Source organism: Conger conger, chromosome 15 (genome assembly GCF_963514075.1).
Source record: "Conger conger chromosome 15, fConCon1.1, whole genome shotgun sequence".
Lineage (NCBI taxonomy): Eukaryota > Metazoa > Chordata > Actinopteri > Anguilliformes > Congridae > Conger > Conger conger.
In genome coordinates this window covers 30,944,216-30,971,314 of record NC_083774.1, presented here as the reverse complement: position 1 = coordinate 30,971,314, position 27,099 = coordinate 30,944,216, and the positions used below count along the sequence as shown (strand labels likewise).

The following is a 27,099-nucleotide window of genomic DNA, read 5'->3' as shown; positions in this document are numbered from 1 at the left end:
AGCTTTTTGTAAAAAATGGCAGCAGAGGAATTCGATCCAGACCTCTGAAGAGACTGGAACCTTTAACCATTGCAGTGAATTGGTGTGCTTATTGCCTCTGCCATCAACAAAGACAAGGAACTATGGAGTTTTTCAATTAGTAATCATCTGGTGGTCTACAGCAACAAAAACGGGCAATGTTGTGGCTCGTTGGTCTAGGGGTATGATTCTCGCTTCGGGTGCGAGAGGTCCCGGGTTCAAATCCCGGACGAGCCCTCTGAAAAGATCGAGTGGTGCATCCTCTTTGCAACTGAGTAGTTTCTCTGGGCGTTGGTCTTGTCTCAACACTGTAGATCAAGATGGCATCCTCACACTCTGAGATTTGTGTCAATCCACTGAGAACCACCTTCTCTCATGGGCTGACCTATTATTCTATTTTGCAGCTTTTTGTAAAAAATGGCAGCAGAGGAATTCGATCCAGACCTCTGAAGAGACTGGAACCTTTAACCATTGCAGTGAATTGGTGTGCTTATTGCCTCTGCCATCAACAAAGACAAGGAACTATGGAGTTTTTCAATTAGTAATCATCTGGTGGTCTACAGCAACAAAAACGGGCAATGTTGTGGCTCGTTGGTCTAGGGGTATGATTCTCGCTTCGGGTGCGAGAGGTCCCGTGTTCAAATCCCGGACGAGCCCTCAGAAAAGATCGAGTGATGCATCCTCTTTGCAACTGAGTAGTTTCTCTGGGCGTTGGTCTTGTCTCAACACTGTAGATCAAGATGGCATCCTCACACTCTGAGATTTGTGTCAATCCACTGAGAACCACCTTCTCTCATGGGCTGACCTATTATTCTATTTTGCAGCTTTTTGTAAAAAATGGCAGCAGAGGAATTCGATCCAGACCTCTAAAGAGACTGGAACCTTTAACCATTGCAGTGAATTGGTGTGCTTATTGCCTCTGCCATCAACAAAGACAAGGAACTATGGAGTTTTTCAATTAGTAATCATCTGGTGGTCTACAGCAACCAAAACGGGCAATATTGTGGCTCGTTGGTCTAGGGGTATGATTCTGGCTTCGGGTGCGAGAGGTCCCGGGTTCAAATCCCGGACAAGCCCTCTGAAAAGATCGAGTGATGTATCCTCTTTGCAACTGAGTAGTTTCTCTGGGTGTTGGTCTTGTCTCAACACTGTAGATCAAGATGGCATCCTCACACTCTGACATTTGTGTCAATCCACTGAGAACCACCTTCTCTCATGGGCTGTCCTATTATTCTATTTTGCAGCTTTTTGTAAAAAATGGCAGCAGAGGAATTCGATCCAGACCTCTGAAGAGACTGGAACCTTTAACCAAGGCAGTGAATTGGTGTGCTTATTGCCTCAGCCATCAACAAAGTCTAGGAACTATGGGGTTTTTCAATTAGTAACCACCTGGAGGTCTACAGCAAGGAAAAAAAACGCACCTGTGGGCTCAGTGATGTAGGGGTATGATTCCTGCTTTGGGTGCGAGAAGTCCGGGGTTCAAATCCTGGACGAGCCCTCTAAAAAGTGTGAGTGTTGCATATACTTGGCAACTCGGAAGCTTCTCTGGGTGTTGGCATCGTCTCAACACTGTAGATCAAGATGGCATCCTCACAGTCTGAGACCTTTGTCAATCCACTGAGAACCTACTGAGAACCTTCTCTAATGGGCAGGCCTGTTATGCTATTTTTCAGCTTTTTGCAAAAAATGGCAGCAGAGGAATTCGATCCAGACCTCTGAAGAGACTGGAACCTTTAACCATTGCAGTGAATTGGTGTGCTTATTGCCTCTGCCATCAACAAAGACAAGGAACTATGGAGTTTTTCAATTAGTAATCATCTGGTGGTCTACAGCAACCAAAACGGGCAATATTGTGGCTCATTGGTCTAGGGGTATGATTCTAGCTTCGGGTGCGAGAGGTCCCGGGTTAAATCCCGGATGAGCCCTCTGAAAAGATCGAGTGATGCATCCTCTTTGCAACTGAGTAGTTTCTCTGGGCGTTGGTCTTGTCTCAACACTGTAGATCAAGATGGCATCCTCACACTCTGAGATTTGTGTCAATCCACTGAGAACCACCTTCTCTCATGGGCTGACCTATTATTCTATTTTGCAGCTTTTTGTAAAAAATGGCAGCAGAGGAATTCGATCCAGACCTCTGAAGAGACTGGAACCTTTAACCATTGCAGTGAATTGGTGTGCTTATTGCCTCTGCCATCAACAAAGACAAGGAACTATGGGGTTTTTCAATTAGTAACCACCTGGAGGTCTACAGCAAGGGAAAAAAACGCACCTGTGGGCTCAGTGATGGAGGGGTATGATTCCTGCTTTGGGTGCGAGAAGTCCGGGGTTCAAATCCTGGACGAGCCCTCTAAAAAGTGTGAGTGTTGCATATACTTGGCAACTCGGAAGCTTCTCTGGGTGTTGGTATCGTCTCAACACTGTAGATCAAGATGGCATCCTCACAGTCTGAGACCTTTGTCAATCCACTGAGAACCTACTGAGGACCTTCTCTAATGGGCAGGCCTGTTATGCTATTTTTCAGCTTTTTGCAAAAAATGGCAGCAGAGGAATTCGATCCAGACCTCTGAAGAGACTTGGACCTTTAACCATTGCAGTGAATTGGTGTGCTTATTGCCTCTGCCATCAACAAAGACAAGGAACTATGGAGTTTTTCAATTAGTAATCATCTGGTGGTCTACAGCAACCAAAACGGGCAATATTGTGGCTCATTGGTCTAGGGGTATGATTCTAGCTTCGGGTGCGAGAGGTCCCGGGTTAAACCCCGGATGAGCCCTCTGAAAAGATCGAGTGATGCATCCTCTTTGCAACTGAGTAGTTTCTCTGGGCGTTGGTCTTGTCTCAACACTGTAGATCAAGATGGCATCCTCACACTCTGAGATTTGTGTCAATCCACTGAGAACCACCTTCTCTCATGGGCTGACCTATTATTCTATTTTGCAGCTTTTTGTAAAAAATGGCAGCAGAGGAATTCGATCCAGACCTCTGAAGAGACTGGAACCTTTAACCATTGCAGTGAATTGGTGTGCTTATTGCCTCTGCCATCAACAAAGACAAGGAACTATGGAGTTTTTCAATTAGTAATCATCTGGTGGTCTACAGCAACAAAAACGGGCAATGTTGTGGCTCGTTGGTCTAGGGGTATGATTCTCGCTTCGGGTGCGAGAGGTCCCGGATTCAAATCCCGGACGAGCCCTCTGAAAAGATCGAGTGATGCATCCTCTTTGCAACTGAGTAGTTTCTCTGGGCGTTGGTCTTGTCTCAACACTGTAGATCAAGATGGCATCCTCACACTCTGAGATTTGTGTCAATCCACTGAGAACCACCTTCTCTCATGGGCTGACCTATTATTCTATTTTGCAGCTTTTTGTAAAAAATGGCAGCAGAGGAATTCGATCCAGACCTCTAAAGAGACTGGAACCTTTAACCATTGCAGTGAATTGGTGTGCTTATTGCCTCAGCCATCAACAAAGTCTAGGAACTATGGAGTTTTTCAATTAGTAACCACCTGGAGGTCTACAGCAAGGAAAAAAAACGCACCTGTGGGCTCAGTGATGTAGGGGTATGATTCCTGCTTTGGGTGCGAGAAGTCCGGGGTTCAAATCCTGGACGAGCCCTCTAAAAAGTGTGAGTGTTGCATATACTTGGCAACTCGGAAGCTTCTCTGGGTGTTGCCATCGTCTCAACACTGTAGATCAAGATGGCATCCTCACAGTCTGAGACCTTTGTCAATCCACTGAGAACCTACTGAGAACCTTCTCTAATGGGCAGGCCTGTTATGCTATTTTTCAGCTTTTTGCAAAAAATGGCAGCAGAGGAATTCGATCCAGACCTCTGAAGAGACTGGAACCTTTAACCATTGCAGTGAATTGGTGTGCTTATTGCCTCTGCCATCAACAAAGACAAGGAACTATGGAGTTTTTCAATTAGTAATCATCTGGTGGTCTACAGCAACCAAAACGGGCAATATTGTGGCTCATTGGTCTAGGGGTATGATTCTAGCTTCGGGTGCGAGAGGTCCCGGGTTAAATCCCGGATGAGCCCTCTGAAAAGATCGAGTGATGCATCCTCTTTGCAACTGAGTAGTTTCTCTGGGCGTTGGTCTTGTCTCAACACTGTAGATCAAGATGGCATCCTCACACTCTGAGATTTGTGTCAATCCACTGAGAACCACCTTCTCTCATGGGCTAAACTATTATTCTATTTTGCAGCTTTTTGTAAAAAATGGCAGCAGAGGAATTCGATCCAGACCTCTGAAGAGACTGGAACCTTTAACCATTGCAGTGAATTGGTGTGCTTATTGCCTCTGCCATCAACAAAGACAAGGAACTATGGGGTTTTTCAATTAGTAATCATCTGGTGGTCTACAGCAACCAAAACGGGCAATATTGTGGCTCGTTGGTCTAGGGGTATGATTCTGGCTTCGGGTGCGAGAGGTCCCGGGTTCAAATCCCGGACAAGCCCTCTGAAAAGATCGAGTGATGTATCCTCTTTGCAACTGAGTAGTTTCTCTGGGTGTTGGTCTTGTCTCAACACTGTAGATCAAGATGGCATCCTCACACTCTGACATTTGTGTCAATCCACTGAGAACCACCTTCTCTCATGGGCTGTCCTATTATTCTATTTTGCAGCTTTTTGTAAAAAATGGCAGCAGAGGAATTCGATCCAGACCTCTGAAGAGACTGGAACCTTTAACCAAGGCAGTGAATTGGTGTGCTTATTGCCTCAGCCATCAACAAAGTCTAGGAACTATGGGGTTTTTCAATTAGTAACCACCTGGAGGTCTACAGCAAGGAAAAAAAACGCACCTGTGGGCTCAGTGATGTAGGGGTATGATTCCTGCTTTGGGTGCGAGAAGTCCGGGGTTCAAATCCTGGACGAGCCCTCTAAAAAGTGTGAGTGTTGCATATACTTGGCAACTCGGAAGCTTCTCTGGGTGTTGGCATCGTCTCAACACTGTAGATCAAGATGGCATCCTCACAGTCTGAGACCTTTGTCAATCCACTGAGAACCTACTGAGAACCTTCTCTAATGGGCAGGCCTGTTATGCTATTTTTCAGCTTTTTGCAAAAAATGGCAGCAGAGGAATTCGATCCAGACCTCTGAAGAGACTGGAACCTTTAACCATTGCAGTGAATTGGTGTGCTTATTGCCTCTGCCATCAACAAAGACAAGGAACTATGGAGTTTTTCAATTAGTAATCATCTGGTGGTCTACAGCAACCAAAACGGGCAATATTGTGGCTCATTGGTCTAGGGGTATGATTCTAGCTTCGGGTGCGAGAGGTCCCGGGTTAAATCCCGGATGAGCCCTCTGAAAAGATCGAGTGATGCATCCTCTTTGCAACTGAGTAGTTTCTCTGGGCGTTGGTCTTGTCTCAACACTGTAGATCAAGATGGCATCCTCACACTCTGAGATTTGTGTCAATCCACTGAGAACCACCTTCTCTCATGGGCTGACCTATTATTCTATTTTGCAGCTTTTTGTAAAAAATGGCAGCAGAGGAATTCGATCCAGACCTCTGAAGAGACTGGAACCTTTAACCATTGCAGTGAATTGGTGTGCTTATTGCCTCTGCCATCAACAAAGACAAGGAACTATGGGGTTTTTCAATTAGTAACCACCTGGAGGTCTACAGCAAGGGAAAAAAACGCACCTGTGGGCTCAGTGATGGAGGGGTATGATTCCTGCTTTGGGTGCGAGAAGTCCGGGGTTCAAATCCTGGACGAGCCCTCTAAAAAGTGTGAGTGTTGCATATACTTGGCAACTCGGAAGCTTCTCTGGGTGTTGGTATCGTCTCAACACTGTAGATCAAGATGGCATCCTCACAGTCTGAGACCTTTGTCAATCCACTGAGAACCTACTGAGAACCTTCTCTAATGGGCAGGCCTGTTATGCTATTTTTCAGCTTTTTGCAAAAAATGGCAGCAGAGGAATTCGATCCAGACCTCTGAAGAGACTTGGACCTTTAACCATTGCAGTGAATTGGTGTGCTTATTGCCTCTGCCATCAACAAAGACAAGGAACTATGGAGTTTTTCAATTAGTAATCATCTGGTGGTCTACAGCAACCAAAACGGGCAATATTGTGGCTCATTGGTCTAGGGGTATGATTCTAGCTTCGGGTGCGAGAGGTCCCGGGTTAAACCCCGGATGAGCCCTCTGAAAAGATCGAGTGATGCATCCTCTTTGCAACTGAGTAGTTTCTCTGGGCGTTGGTCTTGTCTCAACACTGTAGATCAAGATGGCATCCTCACACTCTGAGATTTGTGTCAATCCACTGAGAACCACCTTCTCTCATGGGCTGACCTATTATTCTATTTTGCAGCTTTTTGTAAAAAATGGCAGCAGAGGAATTCGATCCAGACCTCTGAAGAGACTGGAACCTTTAACCAATGCAGTGAATTGGTGTGCTTATTGCCTCAGCCATCAACAAAGTCTAGGAACTATGGGGTTTTTCAATTAGTAACCACCTGGAGGTCTACAGCAAGGAAAAAAAACGCACCTGTGGGCTCAGTGATGTAGGGGTATGATTCCTGCTTTGGGTGCGAGAAGTCCGGGGTTCAAATCCTGGAAGAGCCCTCTAAAAAGTGTGAGTGTTGCATATACTTGGCAACTCCGAAGCTTCTCTGGGTGTTGGTATCGTCTCAACACTGTAGATCAAGATGGCATCCTCACAGTCTGAGACCTTTGTCAGTCAACTGAGAACCTACTGAGAACCTTCTCTCATGGGCAGGCCTGCTATGCTATTTTTCAGCTTTTTGCAAAAAATGGCCGCAGAGGAATTCGATCCAGACCTCTGAAGAGACTGGAACCTTTAACCATTGCAGTGAATTGGTGTGCTTATTGCCTCTGCCATCAACAAAGACAAGGAACTATGGAGTTTTTCAATTAGTAATCATCTGGTGGTCTACAGCAACCAAAACGGCCAATGTTGTGGCTCCTTGGTCTAGGGGTATGATTCTCGCTTTGGGTGCGAGAGGGCCGGGGTTCAAATCCCGGACGAGATCTCTGAAAAGATCGAGTGATGCATCCTCCTTGCAACTGAGTAGTTTCTCTGGGCGTTGGTCTTGTCTCAACACTGTAGATCAAGATGGCATCCTCACACTCTGAGATTTGTGTCAATCCACTGAGAACCACCTTCTCTCATGGGCTAAACTATTATTCTATTTTGCAGCTTTTTGTAAAAAATGGCAGCAGAGGAATTCGATCCAGACCTCTGAAGAGACTGGAACCTTTAACCATTGCAGTGAATTGGTGTGCTTATTGCCTCTGCCATCAACAAAGACAAGGAACTATGGGGTTTTTCAATTAGTAACCACCTGGAGGTCTACAGCAAGGGAAAAAAACGCACCTGTGGGCTCAGTGATGGAGGGGTATGATTCCTGCTTTGGGTGCGAGAAGTCCGGGGTTCAAATCCTGGACGAGCCCTCTAAAAAGTGTGAGTGTTGCATATACTTGGCAACTCGGAAGCTTCTCTGGGTGTTGGTATCGTCTCAACACTGTAGATCAAGATGGCATCCTCACAGTCTGAGACCTTTGTCAATCCACTGAGAACCTACTGAGTTCTCTCATGGGCAGGCCTGTTATGCTATTTTTCAGCTTTTTGTAAAAAATGGCAGCAGAGGAATTCGATCCAGACCTCTGAAGAGACTGGAACCTTTAACCATTGCAGTGAATTGGTGTGCTTATTGCCTCTGCCATCAACAAAGACAAGGAACTATGGAGTTTTTCAATTAGTAATCATCTGGTGGTCTACAGCAACCAAAATGGGCAAAGTTGAGGGCTCGTTGGTCTAGGGGTATGATTCTCGCTTTGGGTGCGAGAGGTCCCGGCTTCAAATCCCGCACGAGCCCTCTGAAAAGAGCGAGTGATGCATCTTCTTTGCAACTGAGTAGTTTCTCTGGGTGTTGCTCTTGTCTCAACACTGTAGATCAAGATGGCATCCTCACAGTCTGAGATTTGTGTCAATCCACTGAGAACCAGCTTCTCTCATGGGCTGACCTATTATTCTATTTTTCAGCTTTTTGCAAAAAATGGCAGCAGAGGAATTCGATCCAGACCTCTGAAGAGACTGGAACCTTTAACCATTGCAGTGAATTGGTGTGCTTATTGCCTCTGCCATCAACAAAGACAAGGAACTATGGAGTTTTTCAATTAGTAATCATTTGGTGGTCTACAGCAACCAAAATGGGCAAAATTGAGGGCTCGTTGGTCTAGGGGTATGATTCTCGCTTTGGGTGCGAGAGATCCCTTGTTCAAATTCCGGATGAGCTCTCTGAAAAGATCGAGTGGTGCATCCTCTTTGCAACTGAGTAGTTTCTCTGGGCGTTGGTCTTGTCTCAACACTGTAGATCAAGATGGCATCCTCACACTCTGAGATTTGTGTCAATCCACTGAGAACCACCTTCTCTCATGGGCTGACCTATTATTCTATTTTGCAGCTTTTTGTAAAAAATGGCAGCAGAGGAATTCGATCCAGACCTCTGAAGAGACTGGAACCTTTAACCAATGCAGTGAATTGGTGTGCTTATTGCCTCAGCCATCAACAAAGTCTAGGAACTATGGGGTTTTTCAATTAGTAACCACCTGGAAGTCTACAGCAAGGAAAAAAAACGCACCTGTGGGCTCAGTGATGTAGGGGTATGATTCCTGCTTTGGGTGCGAGAAGTCTGGGGTTCAAATCCTGGACGAGCCCTCTAAAAAGTGTGAATGTTGCATATACTTGGCAACTCGGAAGCTTCTCTGGGTGTTGGTATCGTCTCAACACTGTAGATCAAGATGGCATCCTCACAGTCTGAGACCTTTGTCAATCCACTGAGAACCTACTGAGTTCTCTCATGGGCAGGCCTGTTATGCTATTTTTCAGCTTTTTGTAAAAAATGGCAGCAGAGGAATTCGATCCAGACCTCTGAAGAGACTGGAACCTTTAACCATTGCAGTGAATTGGTGTGCTTATTGCCTCTGCCATCAACAAAGACAAGGAACTATGGAGTTTTTCAATTAGTAATCATCTGGTGGTCTACAGCAACCAAAATGGGCAAAGTTGAGGGCTCGTTGGTCTAGGGGTATGATTCTCGCTTTGGGTGCGAGAGGTCCCGGCTTCAAATCCCGGACGAGCCCTCTGAAAAGAGCGAGTGATGCATCTTCTTTGCAACTGAGTAGTTTCTCTGGGTGTTGCTCTTGTCTCAACACTGTAGATCAAGATGGAATCCTCACAGTCTGAGATTTGTGTCAATCCACTGAGAACCACCTTCTCTCATGGGCTGACCTATTATTCTATTTTTCAGCTTTTTGCAGAAAATGGCAGCAGAGGAATTCGATCCAGACCTCTGAAGAGACTGGAACCTTTAAACATTGCAGTGAATTGGTGTGCTTATTGCCTCTGCCATCAACAAAGACAAGGAACTATGGAGTTTTTCAATTAGTAATCATCTGGTGGTCTACAGCAACCAAAAGAGGCAATATTGTGGCTCGTTGGTCTAGGGGTATGATTCTTGCTTCGGGGGCGAGAGGTCCCGGGTTCAAATCCCGGATGAGCCCTCTGAAAAGATCGAGTGATGCATCCTCTTTGCAACTGAGTAGTTTCTCTGGGCGTTGCTCTTGTCTCAACACTGTAGGTCAAGATGGCATCCTCACACTCTGAGATTTGTGTCAATCCACTGAGAACCACCTTCTCTCATGGGCAGACCTATTATTCTATTTTGCAGCTTTTTGTAAAAAATGGCAGCAGAGGAATTCGATCCAGACCTCTGAAGAGACTGGAACCTTTAACCATTGCAGTGAATTGGTGTGCTTATTGCCTCTGCCATCAACAAAGACAAGGAACTATGGAGTTTTTCAATTAGTAATCATCTGGCGGTCTACAGCAACCAAAATTGGCAAAGTTGAGGGCTCGTTGGTCTAGGGGTATGATTCTCGCTTTGGGTGCGAGAGGTCCCGGATTCAAATCCCGGACGAGCCCTCTGAAAAGAGCGAGTGATGCATCTTCTTTGCAACTGAGTAGTTTCTCTGGGTGTTGCTCTTGTCTCAACACTGTAGATCAAGATGGCATCCTCACAGTCTGAGATTTGTGTCAATCCACTGAGAACCACCTTCTCTCATGGGCTGACCTATTATTCTATTTTTCAGCTTTTTGCAAAAAATGGCAGCAGAGGAATTCGATCCAGACCTCTGAAGAGACTGGAACCTTTAACCATTGCAGTGAATTGGTGTGCTTATTGCCTCTGCCATCAACAAAGACAAGGAACTATGGAGTTTTTCAATTAGTAATCATCTGGTGGTCTACAGCAACCAAAACGGGCAATATTGTGGCTCGTTGGTCTAGGGGTATGATTCTAGCTTCGGGTGCGAGAGGTCCCGGGTTAAATCCCGGATGAGCCCTCTGAAAAGATCGAGTGATGCATCCTCTTTGCAACTGAGTAGTTTCTCTGGGCGTTGGTCTTGTCTCAACACTGTAGATCAAGATGGCATCCTCACACTCTGAGATTTGTGTCAATCCACTGAGAACCACCTTCTCTCTTGGGCTGACCTATTATTCTATTTTGCAGCTTTTTGTAAAAAATGGCAGCAGAGGAATTCGATCCAGACCTCTGAAGAGACTGGAACCTTTAACCATTGCAGTGAATTGGTGTGCTTATTGCCTCTGCCATCAACAAAGACAAGGAACTATGGGGTTTTTCAATTAGTAACCACCTGGAGGTCTACAGCAAGGAAAAAAAACACACCTGTGTTCTCAGTGATGTAGGGGTATGATTCCTGCTTTGGGTGCGAGAAGTCCGGGGTTCAAATCCTGGACGAGCCCTCTAAAAAGTGTGAGTGTTGCATATACTTGGCAACTCGGAAGCTTCTCTGGGTGTTGGTATCGTCTCAACACTGTAGATCAAGATGGCATCCTCACAGTCTGAGACCTTTGTCAATCCACTGAGAACCTACTGAGAACCGTCTCTAATGGGCAGGCCCGTTATGCTATTTTTCAGCTTTTTGCAAAAAATGGCAGCAGAGGAATTCGATCCAGACCTCTGAAGAGTCTGGAACCTTTAACCATTGCAGTGAATTGGTGTGCTTATTGCCTCTGCCATCAACAAAGACAAGGAACTATGGAGTTTTTCAATTAGTAATCATCTGGTGGTCTACAGCAACCAAAATGGGCAAAATTGAGGGCTCGTTGGTCTAGGGGTATGACTCGCGCTTTGGGTGCGAGAGCTCCCTCTTTCAAATCCCGGACGAGCCCTCTGAAAAGATCGAGTGGTGCATCCTCTTTGCAACTGAGTAGTTTCTCTGGGCGTTGGTCTTGTCTCAACACTGTAGATCAAGATGGCATCCTCACACTCTGAGATTTGTGTCAATCCACTGAGAACCACCTTCTCTCATGGGCTGACCTATTATTCTATTTTGCTGCTTTTTGTAAAAAATGGCAGCAGAGGAATTCGATCCAGACCTCTGAAGAGACTGGAACCTTTAACCAATGCAGTGAATTGGTGTGCTTATTGCCTCAGCCATCAACAAAGTCTAGGAACTATGGGGTTTTTCAATTAGTAACCACCTGGAGGTCTACAGCAAGGGAAAAAAACGCACCTGTGGGCTCAGTGATGTAGGGGTATGATTCCTGCTTTGGGTGCGAGAAGTCCGGGGTTCAAATCCTGGACGAGCTCTCTAAAAAGTGTGAGTGTTGCATATACTTGGCAACTCGGAAGCTTCTCTGGGTGTTGGTATCGTCTCAACACTGTAGATCAAGATGGCATCCTCACAGTCTGAGACCTTTGTCAATCCACTGAGAACCTTCTCTAATGGGCAGGCCTGTTATGCTATTTTTCAGCTTTTTGCAAAAAATGGCAGCAGAGGAATTTGACCCAGACCTCTGAAGAGACTGGAACCTTTAACCATTGCAGTGAATTGGTGTGCTTATTGCCTCTGCCATCAACAAAGACAAGGAGCTATGGAGTTTTTCAATTAGTAATCATCTGGTGGTCTACAGCAACCAAAACGGGCAATATTGTGGCTCGTTGGTCTAGGGGTATGATTCTAGCTTCGGGTGCGAGAGGTCACGGGTTCAAATCCCGGAAGAGCCCTCTGAAAAGATCGAGTGATGCATCCTCTTTGCAACTGAGTAGTTTCTCTGGACGTTGGTCTTGTCTCAACACTGTAGATCAAGATGGCATCCTCACACTCTGAGATTTGTGTCAATCCACTGAGAACCTACTGAGAACCTTCTCTAATGGGCAGGCCTGTTATGCTATTTTTCAGCTTTTTGTAAAAAATGGCAGCAGAGGAATTCTCTAACGAGCCCTCTGAAAAGATCGAGTGATGCATCCTCTTTGCAACTGAGTAGTTTCTCTGGGCGTTGGTCTTGTCTCAACACTGTAGATCAAGATGGCATCCTCACAGTCCGAGACCTTTGTCAATCCACTGAGAACCTACTGAGAACCTTCTCTAATGGGCAGGCCTGTTATGCTATTTTTCAGCTTTTTGCAAAAAATGGCAGCAGAGGAATTCGATCCAGACCTCTGAAGAGACTGGAACCTTTAACCATTGCAGTGAATTGGTGTGCTTATTGCCTCTGCCATCAACAAAGACAAGGAACTATGGAGTTTTTCAATTAGTAATCATCTGGTGGTCTACAGCAACCAAAACAGGCAATATTGTGGCTCGTTGGTCTAGGGGTATGATTCTTGCTTCGGGTGCGAGAGGTCCCGGGTTCAAATCCCGGATGAGCCCTCTGAAAAGATCGAGTGATGCATCCTCTTTGCAACTGAGTAGTTTCTCTGGGCGTTGGTCTTGTCTCAACACTGTAGATCAAGATGGCATCCTCACAGTCTGAGATTTGTGTCAATCCACTGAGAACCACCTTCTCTCATGGGCTGACCTATTATTCTATTTTGCAGCTTTTTGTAAAAAATGGCAGCAGAGGAATTCGATCCAGACCTCTGAAGAGACTGGAACCTTTAACCATTGCAGTGAATTGGTGTGCTTATTGCCTCTGCCATCAACAAAGACAAGGAACTATGGAGTTTTTCAATTAGTAATCATCTCGTGGTCTACAGCAACCAAAACCTGCAATATTGTGGCTCGTTGGTCTAGGGGTATGATTCTCGCTTTGGGTGCGAGAGGTCCCGGGTTCAAATCCCGGACGAGCCCTCTGAAAAGATCGAGTGATGCTTCCTCTTTGCAACTGAGTAGTTTCTCTGGGCGTTGGTCTTGTCTCAACACTGTAGATCAAGATGGCATCCTCACACTCTGAGATTTGTGTCAATCCACTGAGAACCACCTTCTCTCATGGGCTGACCTATTATTCTATTTTGCAGCTTTTTGTAAAAAATGGCAGCAGAGGAATTCGATCCAGACCTCTGAAGAGACTGGAACCTTTAACCATTGCAGTGAATTGGTGTGCTTATTGCCTCTGCCATCAACAAAGACAAGGAACTATGGAGTTTTTCAATTAGTAATCATCTGGTGGTCTACAGCAACCAAGACGGGCAATATTGTGGCTGGTTGGTCTAGGGGTATGATTCTCGCTTCGGGTGCGAGAGGTCCCGGGTTCAAATCCCAAACGAGCCCACTGAAAAGATCGAGTGATGCATCCTCTTTGCAACTGAGTAGTTTCTCTGGGCGTTGGTCTTGTCTCAACACTGTAGATCAAGATGGCATCCTCACACTCTAAGATTTGTGTCAATCCACTGAGAACCACCTTCTCTCATGGGCTGACCTATTATTCTATTTTGCAGCTTTTTGTAAAAAATGGCAGCAGAGGAATTCGATCCAGACCTCTGAAGAGACTGGAACCTTTAACCAATGCAGTGAATTGGTGTGCTTATTGCCTCAGCCATCAACAAAGTCTAGGAACTATGGGGTTTTTCAATTAGTAACCACCTGGAGGTCTACAGCAAGGAAAAAAAACGCACCTGTGGGCTCAGTGATGTAGGGGTATGATTCCTGCTTTGGGTGCGAGAAGTCTGGGGTTCAAATCCTGGACGAGCCCTCTAAAAAGTGTGAATGTTGCATATACTTGGCAACTCGGAAGCTTCTCTGGGTGTTGGTATCGTCTCAACACTGTAGATCAAGATGGCATCCTCACAGTCTGAGACCTTTGTCAATCCACTGAGAACCTACTGAGTTCTCTCATGGGCAGGCCTGTTATGCTATTTTTCAGCTTTTTGTAAAAAATGGCAGCAGAGGAATTCGATCCAGACCTCTGAAGAGACTGGAACCTTTAACCATTGCAGTGAATTGGTGTGCTTATTGCCTCTGCCATCAACAAAGACAAGGAACTATGGAGTTTTTCAATTAGTAATCATCTGGTGGTCTACAGCAACCAAAATGGGCAAAGTTGAGGGCTCGTTGGTCTAGGGGTATGATTCTCGCTTTGGGTGCGAGAGGTCCCGGCTTCAAATCCCGGATGAGCCCTCTGAAAAGAGCGATTGATGCATCTTCTTTGCAACTGAGTAGTTTCTCTGGGTGTTGCTCTTGTCTCAACACTGTAGATCAAGATGGCATCCTCACAGTCTGAGATTTGTGTCAATCCACTGAGAACCAGCTTCTCTCATGGGCTGACCTATTATTCTATTTTTCAGCTTTTTGCAAAAAATGGCAGCAGAGGAATTCGATCCAGACCTCTGAAGAGACTGGAACCTTTAACCATTGCAGTGAATTGGTGTGCTTATTGCCTCTGCCATCAACAAAGACAAGGAACTATGGAGTTTTTCAATTAGTAATCATCTGGTGGTCTACAGCAACCAAAATGGGCAAAATTGAGGGCTCGTTGGTCTAGGGGTATGATTCTCGCTTTGGGTGCGAGAGATCCCTTGTTCAAATCCCGGATGAGCCCTCTGAAAAGATCGAGTGGTGCATCCTCTTTGCAACTGAGTAGTTTCTCTGGGCGTTGGTCTTGTCTCAACACTGTAGATCAAGATGGCATCCTCACACTCTGAGATTTGTGTCAATCCACTGAGAACCACCTTCTCTCATGGGCTGACCTATTATTCTATTTTGCAGCTTTTTGTAAAAAATGGCAGCAGAGGAATTCGATCCAGACCTCTGAAGAGACTGGAACCTTTAACCATTGCAGTGAATTGGTGTGCTTATTGCCTCTGCCATCAACAAAGACAAGGAACTATGGGGTTTTTCAATTAGTAATCATCTGGCGGTCTACAGCAACCAAAATTGGCAAAGTTGAGGGCTCGTTGGTCTAGGGGTATGATTCTCGCTTTGGGTGCGAGAGGTCCCGGATTCAAATCCCGGACGAGCCCTCTGAAAAGAGCGAGTGATGCATCTTCTTTGCAACTGAGTAGTTTCTCTGGGTGTTGCTCTTGTCTCAACACTGTAGATCAAGATGGCATCCTCACAGTCTGAGATTTGTGTCAATCCACTGAGAACCACCTTCTCTCATGGGCTGACCTATTATTCTATTTTTCAGCTTTTTGCAAAAAATGGCAGCAGAGGAATTCGATCCAGACCTCTGAAGAGACTGGAACCTTTAACCATTGCAGTGAATTGGTGTGCTTATTGCCTCTGCCATCAACAAAGACAAGGAACTATGGAGTTTTTCAATTAGTAATCATCTGGTGGTCTACAGCAACCAAAATGGGCAAAATTGAGGGCTCGTTGGTCTAGGGGTATGATTCTCACTTTGGGTGCGAGAGATCCCTTGTTCAAATCCCGGATGAGCCCTCTGAAAAGATCGAGTGGTGCATCCTCTTTGCAACTGAGTAGTTTCTCTGGGCGTTGGTCTTGTCTCAACACTGTAGATCAAGATGGCATCCTCACACTCTGAGATTTGTGTCAATCCACTGAGAACCACCTTCTCTCATGGGCTGACCTATTATTCTATTTTGCAGCTTTTTGTAAAAAATGGCAGCAGAGGAATTCAATCCAGACCTCTGAAGAGACTGGAACCTTTAACCAATGCAGTGAATTGGTGTGCTTATTGCCTCAGCCATCAACAAAGTCTAGGAACTATGGGGTTTTTCAATTAGTAACCACCTGGAGGTCTACAGCAAGGAAAAAAAACGCACCAGTGGGCTCAGTGATGTAGGGGTATGATTCCTGCTTCGGGTGCGAGAAGTCCGGGGTTCAAATCCTGGACGAGCCCTCTAAAAAGTGTGAGTGTTGCATATACTTGGCAACTCGGAAGCTTCTCTGGGTGTTGGTATCGTCTCAACACTGTAGATCAAGATGGCATCCTCACAGTCTGAGACCTTTGTCAATCCACTGAGAACCTACTGAGAACCTTCTCTAATGGGCAGGCCTGTTATGCTATTTTTCAGCTTTTTGTAAAAAATGGCAGCAGAGGAATTCTCTGACGAGCCCTCTGAAAAGATCGAGTGATGCATCCTCTTTGCAACTGAGTAGTTTCTCTGGGCGTTGGTCTTGTCTCAACACTGTAGATCAAGATGGCATCCTCACAGTCTGAGACCTTTGTCAATCCACTGAGAACCTACTGAGAAACTTCTCTAATGGGCAGGCCTGTTATGCTATTTTTCAGCTTTTTGCAAAAAATGGCAGCAGAGGAATTCGATCCAGACCTCTGAAGAGACTGGAACCTTTAACCATTGCAGTGAATTGGTGTGCTTATTGCCTCTGCCATCAACAAAGACAAGGAACTATGGAGTTTTTCAATTAGTAATCATCTGGTGGTCTACAGCAACCAAAACTGGCAATATTGTGGCTCGTTGGTCTAGGGGTATGATTCTAGCTTCGGGTGCGAGAGGTCCCGGGTTAAATACCGGATGAGCCCTCTGAAAAGATCGAGTGATGCATCCTCTTTGCAACTGAGTAGTTTCTCTGGGCGTTGGTCTTGTCTCAACACTGTAGATCAAGATGGCATCCTCACACTCTGAGATTTGTGTCAATCCACTGAGAACCACCTTCTCTCATGGGCTGACCTATTATTCTATTTTGCAGCTTTTTGTAAAAAATGGCAGCAGAGGAATTCGATCCAGACCTCTGAAGAGACTGGAACCTTTAACCATTGCAGTGAATTGGTGTGCTTATTGCCTCTGCCATCAACAAAGACAAGGAACTATGGGGTTTTTCAATTAGTAACCACCTGGAGGTCTACAGCAAGGAAAAAAAACACACCTGTGTTCTCAGTGATGTAGGGGTATGATTCCTGCTTTGGGTGCGAGAAGTCCGGGGTTCAAATCCTGGACGAGCCCTCTAAAAAGTGTGAGTGTTGCATATACTTGGCAACTCGGAAGCTTCTCTGGGTGTTGGTATCGTCTCAACACTGTAGATCAAGATGGCATCCTCACAGTCTGAGACCTTTGTCAATCCACTGAGAACCTACTGAGAACCTTCTCTAATGGGCAGGCCCGTTATGCTATTTTTCAGCTTTTTGCAAAAAATGGCAGCAGAGGAATTCGATCAAGACCTCTGAAGAGTCTGGAACCTTTAACCATTGCAGTGAATTGGTGTGCTTATTGCCTCTGCCATCAACAAAGACAAGGAACTATGGAGTTTTTCAATTAGTAATCATCTGGTGGTCTACAGCAACCAAAATGGGCAAAATTGAGGGCTCGTTGGTCTAGGGGTATGACTCGCGCTTTGGGTGCGAGAGCTCCCTCTTTCAAATCCCGGACGAGCCCTCTGAAAAGATCGAGTGGTGCATCCTCTTTGCAACTGAGTAGTTTCTCTGGGCGTTGGTCTTGTCTCAACACTGTAGATCAAGATGGCATCCTCACACTCTGAGATTTGTGTCAATCCACTGAGAACCACCTTCTCTCATGGGCTGACCTATTATTCTATTTTGCTGCTTTTTGTAAAAAATGGCAGCAGAGGAATTCGATCCAGACCTCTGAAGAGACTGGAACCTTTAACCAATGCAGTGAATTGGTGTGCTTATTGCCTCAGCCATCAACAAAGTCTAGGAACTATGGGGTTTTTCAATTAGTAACCACCTGGAGGTCTACAGCAAGGGAAAAAAACGCACCTGTGGGCTCAGTGATGTAGGGGTATGATTCCTGCTTTGGGTGCGAGAAGTCCGGGGTTCAAATCCTGGACCAGCTCTCTAAAAAGTGTGAGTGTTGCATATACTTGGCAACTCGGAAGCTTCTCTGGGTGTTGGTATCGTCTCAACACTGTAGATCAAGATGGCATCCTCACAGTCTGAGACCTTTGTCAATCCACTGAGAACCTTCTCTAATGGGCAGGCCTGTTATGCTATTTTTCAGCTTTTTGCAAAAAATGGCAGCAGAGGAATTTGACCCAGACCTCTGAAGAGACTGGAACCTTTAACCATTGCAGTGAATTGGTGTGCTTATTGCCTCTGCCATCAACAAAGACAAGGAGCTATGGAGTTTTTCAATTAGTAATCATCTGGTGGTCTACAGCAACCAAAACGGGCAATATTGTGGCTCGTTGGTCTAGGGGTATGATTCTAGCTTCGGGTGCGAGAGGTCACGGGTTCAAATCCCGGACGAGCCCTCTGAAAAGATCGAGTGATGCATCCTCTTTGCAACTGAGTAGTTTCTCTGGACGTTGGTCTTGTCTCAACACTGTAGATCAAGATGGCATCCTCACACTCTGAGATTTGTGTCAATCCACTGAGAACCTACTGAGAACCTTCTCTAATGGGCAGGCCTGTTATGCTATTTTTCAGCTTTTTGTAAAAAATGGCAGCAGAGGAATTCTCTAACGAGCCCTCTGAAAAGATCGAGTGATGCATCCTCTTTGCAACTGAGTAGTTTCTCTGGGCGTTGGTCTTGTCTCAACACTGTAGATCAAGATGGCATCCTCACACTCTGAGATTTGTGTCAATCCACTGAGAACCACCTTCTCTCATGGGCTGACCTATTATTCTATTTTGCAGCTTTTTGTAAAAAATGGCAGCAGAGGAATTCGATCCAGACCTCTGAAGAGACTGGAACCTTTAACCATTGCAGTGAATTGGTGTGCTTATTGCCTCTGCCATCAACAAAGACAAGGAACTATGGAGTTTTTCAATTAGTAATCATCTGGTGGTCTACAGCAACCAAGAAGGGCAATATTGTGGCTGGTTGGTCTAGGGGTATGATTCTCGCTTCGGGTGCGAGAGGTCCCGGGTTCAAATCCCAAACGAGCCCGCTGAAAAGATCGAGTGATGCATCCTCTTTGCAACTGAGTAGTTTCTCTGGGCGTTGGTCTTGTCTCAACACTGTAGATCAAGATGGCATCCTCACACTCTGAGATTTGTGTCAATCCACTGAGAACCACCTTCTCTCATGGGCTGACCTATTATTCTATTTTGCAGCTTTTTGTAAAAAATGGCAGCAGAGGAATTCGATCCAGACCTCTGAAGAGACTGGAACCTTTAACCATTGCAGTGAATTGGTGTGCTTATTGCCTCTGCCATCAACAAAGACAAGGAACTATGGAGTTTTTCAATTAGTAATCATCTGGTGGTCTACAGCAACAGAAACCTGCAATATTGTGGCTCGTTGGTCTAGGGGTATGATTCTCGCTTCGGGTGCGAGAGGTCCCGGGTTCAAATCCCGGACGAGCCCTCTGAAAAGATCGAGTGATGCTTCCTCTTTGCAACTGAGTAGTTTCTCTGGGCGTTGGTCTTGTCTCAACACTGTAGATCAAGATGGCATCCTCACACTCTGAGATTTGTGTCAATCCACTGAGAACCACCTTCTCTCATGGGCTGACCTATTATTCTATTTTGCAGCTTTTTGTAAAAAATGGCAGCAGAGGAATTCGATCCAGACCTCTGAAGAGACTGGAACCTTTAACCATTGCAGTGAATTGGTGTGCTTATTGCCTCTGCCATCAACAAAGACAAGGAACTATGGAGTTTTTCAATTAGTAATCATCTGGTGGTCTACAGCAACCAAGAAGGGCAATATTGTGGCTGGTTGGTCTAGGGGTATTATTCTCGCTTCGGGTGCGAGAGGTCCCGGGTTCAAATCCCAAACGAGCCCGCTGAAAAGATCGAGTGATGCATCCTCTTTGCAACTGAGTAGTTTCTCTGGGCGTTGGTCTTGTCTCAACACTGTAGATCAAGATGGCATCCTCACAGTCTGAGATTTGTGTCAATCCACTGAGAACCACCTTCTCTCATGGGCTGACCTATTATTCTATTTTGCAGCTTTTTGTAAAAAATGGCAGCAGAGGAATTCGATCCAGACCTCTGAAGAGACTGGAACCTTTAACCATTGCAGTGAATTGGTGTGCTTATTGCCTCTGCCATCAACAAAGACAAGGAACTATGGAGTTTTTCAATTAGTAATCATCTGGTGGTCTACAGCAACCAAAACCTGCAATACTGTGGCTCGTTGGTCTAGGGGTATGATTCTCGCTTCGGGTGCGAGAGGTCCCGGGTTCAAATCCCGGACGAGCCCTCTGAAAAGATCGAGTGATGCTTCCTCTTTGCAACTGAGTAGTTTCTCTGGGCGTTGGTCTTGTCTCAACACTGTAGATCAAGATGGCATCCTCACACTCTGAGATTTGTGTCAATCCACTGAGAACCACCTTCTCTCATGGGCTGACCTATTATTCTATTTTGCAGCTTTTTGTAAAAAATGGCAGCAGAGGAATTCGATCCAGACCTCTGAAGAGACTGGAACCTTTAACCATTGCAGTGAATTGGTGTGCTTATTGCCTCTGCCATCAACAAAGACAAGGAACTATGGAGTTTTTCAATTAGTAATCATCTGGTGGTCTACAGCAACCAAGAAGGGCAATATTGTGGCTGGTTGGTCTAGGGGTATGATTCTCGCTTCGGGTGCGAGAGGTCCCGGGTTCAAATCCCAAACGAGCCCGCTGAAAAGATCGAGTGATGCATCCTCTTTGCAACTGAGTAGTTTCTCTGGGCGTTGGTCTTGTCTCAACACTGTAGATCAAGATGGCATCCTCACACTCTGAGATTTGTGTCAATCCACTGAGAACCACCTTCTCTCATGGGCTGACCTATTATTCTATTTTGCAGCTTTTTGTAAAAAATGGCAGCAGAGGAATTCGATCCAGACCTCTGAAGAGACTGGAACCTTTAACCAATGCAGTGAATTGGTGTGCTTATTGCCTCAGCCATCAACAAAGTCTAGGAACTATGGGGTTTTTCAATTAGTAACCACCTGGAGGTCTACAGCAAGGAAAAAAAACGCACCTGTGGGCTCAGTGATGTAGGGGTATGATTCCTGCTTTGGGTGCGAGAAGTCTGGGGTTCAAATCCTGGACGAGCCCTCTAAAAAGTGTGAATGTTGCATATACTTGGCAACTCGGAAGCTTCTCTGGGTGTTGGTATCGTCTCAACACTGTAGATCAAGATGGCATCCTCACAGTCTGAGACCTTTGTCAATCCACTGAGAACCTACTGAGTTCTCTCATGGGCAGGCCTGTTATGCTATTTTTCAGCTTTTTGTAAAAAATGGCAGCAGAGGAATTCGATCCAGACCTCTGAAGAGACTGGAACCTTTAACCATTGCAGTGAATTGGTGTGCTTATTGCCTCTGCCATCAACAAAGACAAGGAACTATGGAGTTTTTCAATTAGTAATCATCTGGTGGTCTACAGCAACCAAAATGGGCAAAGTTGAGGGCTCGTTGGTCTAGGGGTATGATTCTCGCTTTGGGTGCGAGAGGTCCCGGCTTCAAATCCCGGACGAGCCCTCTGAAAAGAGCGATTGATGCATCTTCTTTGCAACTGAGTAGTTTCTCTCGGTGTTGCTCTTGTCTCAACACTGTAGATCAAGATGGCATCCTCACAGTCTGAGATTTGTGTCAATCCACTGAGAACCAGCTTCTCTCATGGGCTGACCTATTATTCTATTTTTCAGCTTTTTGCAAAAAATGGCAGCAGAGGAATTCGATCCAGACCTCTGAAGAGACTGGAACCTTTAACCATTGCAGTGAATTGGTGTGCTTATTGCCTCTGCCATCAACAAAGACAAGGAACTATGGAGTTTTTCAATTAGTAATCATCTGGTGGTCTACAGCAACCAAAATGGGCAAAATTGAGGGCTCGTTGGTCTAGGGGTATGATTCTCGCTTTGGGTGCGAGAGATCCCTTGTTCAAATCCCGGATGAGCCCTCTGAAAAGATCGAGTGGTGCATCCTCTTTGCAACTGAGTAGTTTCTCTGGGCGTTGGTCTTGTCTCAACACTGTAGATCAAGATGGCATCCTCACACTCTGAGATTTGTGTCAATCCACTGAGAACCACCTTCTCTCATGGGCTGACCTATTATTCTATTTTGCAGCTTTTTGTAAAAAATGGCAGCAGAGGAATTCGATCCAGACCTCTGAAGAGACTGGAACCTTTAACCAATGCAGTGAATTGGTGTGCTTATTGCCTCAGCCATCAACAAAGTCTAGGAACTATGGGGTTTTTCAATTAGTAACCACCTGGAGGTCTACAGCAAGGAAAAAAAACGCACCTGTGGGCTCAGTGATGTAGGGGTATGATTCCTGCTTTGGGTGCGAGAAGTCTGGGGTTCAAATCCTGGACGAGCCCTCTAAAAAGTGTGAATGTTGCATATACTTGGCAACTCGGAAGCTTCTCTGGGTGTTGGTATCGTCTCAACACTGTAGATCAAGATGGCATCCTCACAGTCTGAGACCTTTGTCAATCCACTGAGAACCTACTGAGTTCTCTCATGGGCAGGGCTGTTATGCTATTTTTCAGCTTTTTGTAAAAAATGGCAGCAGAGGAATTCGATCCAGACCTCTGAAGAGACTGGAACCTTTAACCATTGCAGTGAATTGGTGTGCTTATTGCCTCTGCTATCAACAAAGACAAGGAATTATGGAGTTTTTCAATTAGTAATCATCTGGTGGTCTACAGCAACCAAAATGGGCAAAGTTGAGGGCTCGTTGGTCTAGGGGTATGATTCTCGCTTTGGGTGCGAGAGGTCCCGGCTTCAAATCCCAGACGAGCCCTCTGAAAAGAGCGAGTGATGCATCTTCTTTGCAACTGAGTAGTTTCTCTGGGTGTTGCTCTTGTCTCAACACTGTAGATCAAGATGGCATCCTCACAGTCTGAGATTTGTGTCAATCCACTGAGAACCACCTTCTCTCATGGGCTGACCTATTATTCTATTTTTCAGCTTTTTGCAGAAAATGGCAGCAGAGGAATTCGATCCAGACCTCTGAAGAGACTGGAACCTTTAAACATTGCAATGAATTGGTGTGCTTATTGCCTCTGCCATCAACAAAGACAAGGAACTATGGAGTTTTTCAATTAGTAATCATCTGGTGGTCTACAGCAACCAAAACAGGCAATATTGTGGCTCGTTGGTCTAGGGGTATGATTCTTGCTTCGGGGGCGAGCGGTCCCGGGTTCAAATCCCGGATGAGCCCTCTGAAAAGATCGAGTGATGCATCCTCTTTGCAACTGAGTAGTTTCTCTGGGTGTTGCTCTTGTCTCAACACTGTAGGTCAAGATGGCATCCTCACACTCTGAGATTTGTGTCAATCCACTGAGAACCACCTTCTCTCATGGGCAGACCTATTATTCTATTTTGCAGCTTTTTGTAAAAAATGGCAGCAGAGGAATTCGATCCAGACCTCTGAAGAGACTGGAACCTTTAACCATTGCAGTGAATTGGTGTGCTTATTGCCTCTGCCATCAACAAAGATAAGGAACTATGGAGTTTTTCAATTAGTAATCATCTGGTGGTCTACAGCAACCGAAACAGGCAATATTGTGGCTCGTTGGTCTAGGGGTATGATTCTCGCTTTGGGTGCGAGAGATCCCGGGTTCAAATCCCGGATGAGCCCTCTGAAAAGATCGAGTGATGCATCCTTTTTGCAACTGAGTAGTTTCTCTGGGCGTTGGTCTTGTCTCAACACTGTAGATCAAGATGGCATCCTCACACTCTGAGATTTGTGTCAATCCACTGAGAACCACCTTCTCTCATGGGCAGACCTATTATTCTATTTTGCAGCTTTTTGTAAAAAATGGCAGCAGAGGAATTCGATCCAGACCTCTGAAGAGACTGGAACCTTTAACCAATGCAGTGAATTGGTGTGCTTATTGCCTCAGCCATCAACAAAGTCTAGGAACTATGGGGTTTTTCAATTAGTAACCACCTGGAGGTCTACAGCAAGGAAAAAAAACGCACCTGTGGGCTCAGTGATGTAGGGGTATGATTCCTGCTTTGGGTGCGAGAAGTCTGGGGTTCAAATCCTGGACGAGCCCTCTAAAAAGTGTGAATGTTGCATATACTTGGCAACTCGGAAGCTTCTCTGGGTGTTGGTATCGTCTCAACACTGTAGATCAAGATGGCATCCTCACAGTCTGAGACCTTTGTCAATCCACTGAGAACCTACTGAGTTCTCTCATGGGCAGGCCTGTTATGCTATTTTTCAGCTTTTTGTAAAAAATGGCAGCAGAGGAATTCGATCCAGACCTCTGAAGAGACTGGAACCTTTAACCATTGCAGTGAATTGGTGTGCTTATTGCCTCTGCCATCAACAAAGACAAGGAACTATGGAGTTTTTCAATTAGTAATCATCTGGTGGTCTACAGCAACCAAAACAGGCAATATTGTGGCTCGTTGGTCTAGGGGTATGATTCTTGCTTCGGGGGCGAGAGGTCCCGGGTTCAAATCCCGGATGAGCCCTCTGAAAAGATCGAGTGATGCATCCTCTTTGCAACTGAGTAGTTTCTCTGGGTGTTGCTCTTGTCTCAACACTGTAGATCAAGATGGCATCCTCACAGTCTGAGATTTGTGTCAATCCACTGAGAACCACCTTCTCTCATGGGCTGACCTATTATTCTATTTTTCAGCTTTTTGCAGAAAATGGCAGCAGAGGAATTCGATCCAGACCTCTGAAGAGACTGGAACCTTTAAACATTGCAGTGAATTGGTGTGCTTATTGCCTCTGCCATCAACAAAGACAAGGAACTATGGAGTTTTTCAATTAGTAATCATCTGGTGGTCTACAGCAACCAAAACAGGCAATATTGTGGCTCGTTGGTCTAGGGGTATGATTCTTGCTTCGGGGGCGAGAGGTCCCGGGTTCAAATCCCGGATGAGCCCTCTGAAAAGATCGAGTGATGCATCCTCTTTGCAAGTGAGTAGTTTCTCTGGGCGTTGCTCTTGTCTCAACACTGTAGGTCAAGATGGCATCCTCACACTCTGAGATTTGTGTCAATCCACTGAGAACCACCTTCTCTCATGGGCAGACCTATTATTCTATTTTGCAGCTTTTTGTAAAAAATGGCAGCAGAGGAATTCGATCCAGACCTCTGAAGAGACTGGAACCTTTAACCATTGCAGTGAATTGGTGTGCTTATTGCCTCTGCCATCAACAAAGACAAGGAACTATGGAGTTTTTCAATTAGTAATCATCTGGTGGTCTACAGCAACCAAAATGGGCAAAGTTGAGGGCTCGTTGGTCTAGGGGTATGATTCTCGCTTTGGGTACGAGAGGTCCCGGGTTCAAATCCCGGACGAGCCCTCTGAAAAGAGCGAGTGATGCATCTTCTTTGCAACTGAGTAGTTTGTCTGGGTGTTGCTCTTCTCTCAACACTGTAGATCAAGATGGCATCCTCACAGTCTGAGATTTGTGTCAATCCACTGAGAACCACCTTCTCTCATGGGCTGACCTATTATTCTATTTTTCAGCTTTTTGCAAAAAATGGCAGCAGAGGAATTCGATCCAGACCTCTGAAGAGACTGGAACCTTTAACCATTGCAGTGAATTGGTGTGCTTATTGCCTCTGCCATCAACAAAGACAAGGAACTATGGAGTTTTTCAATTAGTAATCATCTGGTGGTCTACAGCAACCAAAATGGGCAAAATTGAGGGCTCGTTGGTCTAGGGGTATGATTCTCGCTTTGGGTGCGAGAGATCCCTTGTTCAAATCCCGGATGAGCCCTCTGAAAAGATCGAGTGGTGCATCCTCTTTGCAACTGAGTAGTTTCTCTGGGCGTTGGTCTTGTCTCAACACTGTAGATCAAGATGGCATCCTCACACTCTGAGATTTGTGTCAATCCACTGAGAACCACCTTCTCTCATGGGCTGACCTATTATTCTATTTTGCAGCTTTTTGTAAAAAATGGCAGCAGAGGAATTCGATCCAGACCTCTGAAGAGACTGGAACCTTTAACCAATGCAGTGAATTGGTGTGCTTATTACCTCAGCCATCAACAAAGTCTAGGAACTATGGGGTTTTTCAATTAGTAACCACCTGGAGGTCTACAGCAAGGAAAAAAAACGCACCAGTGGGCTCAGTGATGTAGGGGTATGATTCCTGCTTCGGGTGCGAGAAGTCCGGGGTTCAAATCCTGGACGAGCCCTCTAAAAAGTGTGAGTGTTGCATATACTTGGCAACTCGGAAGCTTCTCTGGGTGTTGGTATCGTCTCAACACTGTAGATCAAGATGGCATCCTCACAGTCTGAGACCTTTGTCAATCCACTGAGAACCTACTGAGAACCTTCTCTAATGGGCAGGCCTGTTATGCTATTTTTCAGCTTTTTGCAAAAAATGGCAGCAGAGGAATTCGATCCAGACCTCTGAAGAGACTGGAACCTTTAACCATTGCAGTGAATTGGTGTGCTTATTGCCTCTGCCATCAACAAAGACAAGGAACTATGGAGTTTTTCAATTAGTAATCATCTGGTGGTCTACAGCAACCAAAATGGGCAAAGTTGAGGGCTCGTTGGTCTAGGGGTATGATTCTCGCTTTGGGTGCGAGAGGTCCCGGGTTCAAATTCTGGACGAGCCCTCTGAAAAGAGCGAGTGATGCATCTTCTTTGCAACTGAGTAGTTTCTCTGGGTGTTGCTCTTGTCTCAACACTGTAGATCAAGATGGCATCCTCACAGTCTGAGATTTGTGTCAATCCACTGAGAACCACCTTCTCTCATGGGCTGACCTATTATTCTATTTTTCAGCTTTTTGCAGAAAATGGCAGCAGAGGAATTCGATCCAGACCTCTGAAGAGACTGGAACCTTTAAACATTGCAGTGAATTGGTGTGCTTATTGCCTCTGCCATCAACAAAGACAAGGAACTATGGAGTTTTTCAATTAGTAATCATCTGGTGGTCTACAGCAACCAAAACAGGCAATATTGTGGCTCGTTGGTCTAGGGGTATGATGCTTGCTTCGGGGGCGAGAGGTCCCGGGTTCAAATCCCGGATGAGCCCTCTGAAAAGATCGAGTG

At 45.5% G+C, this 27,099-nt stretch overlaps 23 non-coding genes across 23 annotated transcripts; all 23 read left to right on the top strand.

Moving 5' to 3' along the window:
• The first annotated feature begins 183 nt into the window (after nucleotides 1-183).
• On the top strand, nucleotides 184-255 carry trnap-cgg (transfer RNA proline (anticodon CGG)). The gene has a single exon. It is a non-coding gene; the product is annotated as a tRNA-Pro (tRNA).
• Nucleotides 256-603: 348 nt separating this feature from the next.
• On the top strand, nucleotides 604-675 carry trnap-cgg (transfer RNA proline (anticodon CGG)). The gene has a single exon. It is a non-coding gene; the product is annotated as a tRNA-Pro (tRNA).
• Nucleotides 676-1,023: 348 nt separating this feature from the next.
• trnap-cgg (transfer RNA proline (anticodon CGG)) lies at nucleotides 1,024-1,095 on the top strand. Its single transcript has one exon. It is a non-coding gene; the product is annotated as a tRNA-Pro (tRNA).
• A 2,044-nt stretch (nucleotides 1,096-3,139) lies between these two features.
• Nucleotides 3,140-3,211, top strand: trnap-cgg (transfer RNA proline (anticodon CGG)). Its single transcript has one exon. It is a non-coding gene; the product is annotated as a tRNA-Pro (tRNA).
• A 1,196-nt stretch (nucleotides 3,212-4,407) lies between these two features.
• On the top strand, nucleotides 4,408-4,479 carry trnap-cgg (transfer RNA proline (anticodon CGG)). Its single transcript has one exon. It is a non-coding gene; the product is annotated as a tRNA-Pro (tRNA).
• A 3,319-nt stretch (nucleotides 4,480-7,798) lies between these two features.
• Nucleotides 7,799-7,870, top strand: trnap-ugg (transfer RNA proline (anticodon UGG)). The gene has a single exon. It is a non-coding gene; the product is annotated as a tRNA-Pro (tRNA).
• A 1,195-nt stretch (nucleotides 7,871-9,065) lies between these two features.
• trnap-ugg (transfer RNA proline (anticodon UGG)) lies at nucleotides 9,066-9,137 on the top strand. Its single transcript has one exon. It is a non-coding gene; the product is annotated as a tRNA-Pro (tRNA).
• A 348-nt stretch (nucleotides 9,138-9,485) lies between these two features.
• Nucleotides 9,486-9,557, top strand: trnap-cgg (transfer RNA proline (anticodon CGG)). The gene has a single exon. It is a non-coding gene; the product is annotated as a tRNA-Pro (tRNA).
• A 349-nt stretch (nucleotides 9,558-9,906) lies between these two features.
• trnap-ugg (transfer RNA proline (anticodon UGG)) lies at nucleotides 9,907-9,978 on the top strand. Its single transcript has one exon. It is a non-coding gene; the product is annotated as a tRNA-Pro (tRNA).
• Nucleotides 9,979-12,659: 2,681 nt separating this feature from the next.
• trnap-cgg (transfer RNA proline (anticodon CGG)) lies at nucleotides 12,660-12,731 on the top strand. Its single transcript has one exon. It is a non-coding gene; the product is annotated as a tRNA-Pro (tRNA).
• Nucleotides 12,732-13,079: 348 nt separating this feature from the next.
• trnap-ugg (transfer RNA proline (anticodon UGG)) lies at nucleotides 13,080-13,151 on the top strand. Its single transcript has one exon. It is a non-coding gene; the product is annotated as a tRNA-Pro (tRNA).
• A 1,194-nt stretch (nucleotides 13,152-14,345) lies between these two features.
• Nucleotides 14,346-14,417, top strand: trnap-ugg (transfer RNA proline (anticodon UGG)). Its single transcript has one exon. It is a non-coding gene; the product is annotated as a tRNA-Pro (tRNA).
• A 770-nt stretch (nucleotides 14,418-15,187) lies between these two features.
• Nucleotides 15,188-15,259, top strand: trnap-ugg (transfer RNA proline (anticodon UGG)). Its single transcript has one exon. It is a non-coding gene; the product is annotated as a tRNA-Pro (tRNA).
• Nucleotides 15,260-19,420: 4,161 nt separating this feature from the next.
• Nucleotides 19,421-19,492, top strand: trnap-cgg (transfer RNA proline (anticodon CGG)). Its single transcript has one exon. It is a non-coding gene; the product is annotated as a tRNA-Pro (tRNA).
• A 768-nt stretch (nucleotides 19,493-20,260) lies between these two features.
• trnap-cgg (transfer RNA proline (anticodon CGG)) lies at nucleotides 20,261-20,332 on the top strand. The gene has a single exon. It is a non-coding gene; the product is annotated as a tRNA-Pro (tRNA).
• Nucleotides 20,333-21,526: 1,194 nt separating this feature from the next.
• Nucleotides 21,527-21,598, top strand: trnap-ugg (transfer RNA proline (anticodon UGG)). The gene has a single exon. It is a non-coding gene; the product is annotated as a tRNA-Pro (tRNA).
• A 1,615-nt stretch (nucleotides 21,599-23,213) lies between these two features.
• Nucleotides 23,214-23,285, top strand: trnap-cgg (transfer RNA proline (anticodon CGG)). Its single transcript has one exon. It is a non-coding gene; the product is annotated as a tRNA-Pro (tRNA).
• Nucleotides 23,286-23,633: 348 nt separating this feature from the next.
• trnap-ugg (transfer RNA proline (anticodon UGG)) lies at nucleotides 23,634-23,705 on the top strand. Its single transcript has one exon. It is a non-coding gene; the product is annotated as a tRNA-Pro (tRNA).
• Nucleotides 23,706-24,478: 773 nt separating this feature from the next.
• Nucleotides 24,479-24,550, top strand: trnap-cgg (transfer RNA proline (anticodon CGG)). Its single transcript has one exon. It is a non-coding gene; the product is annotated as a tRNA-Pro (tRNA).
• Nucleotides 24,551-24,898: 348 nt separating this feature from the next.
• Nucleotides 24,899-24,970, top strand: trnap-cgg (transfer RNA proline (anticodon CGG)). The gene has a single exon. It is a non-coding gene; the product is annotated as a tRNA-Pro (tRNA).
• Nucleotides 24,971-25,319: 349 nt separating this feature from the next.
• On the top strand, nucleotides 25,320-25,391 carry trnap-ugg (transfer RNA proline (anticodon UGG)). Its single transcript has one exon. It is a non-coding gene; the product is annotated as a tRNA-Pro (tRNA).
• Nucleotides 25,392-26,590: 1,199 nt separating this feature from the next.
• On the top strand, nucleotides 26,591-26,662 carry trnap-ugg (transfer RNA proline (anticodon UGG)). Its single transcript has one exon. It is a non-coding gene; the product is annotated as a tRNA-Pro (tRNA).
• Nucleotides 26,663-27,010: 348 nt separating this feature from the next.
• Nucleotides 27,011-27,082, top strand: trnap-cgg (transfer RNA proline (anticodon CGG)). Its single transcript has one exon. It is a non-coding gene; the product is annotated as a tRNA-Pro (tRNA).
• The last annotated feature ends 17 nt before the right edge of the window (nucleotides 27,083-27,099 follow it).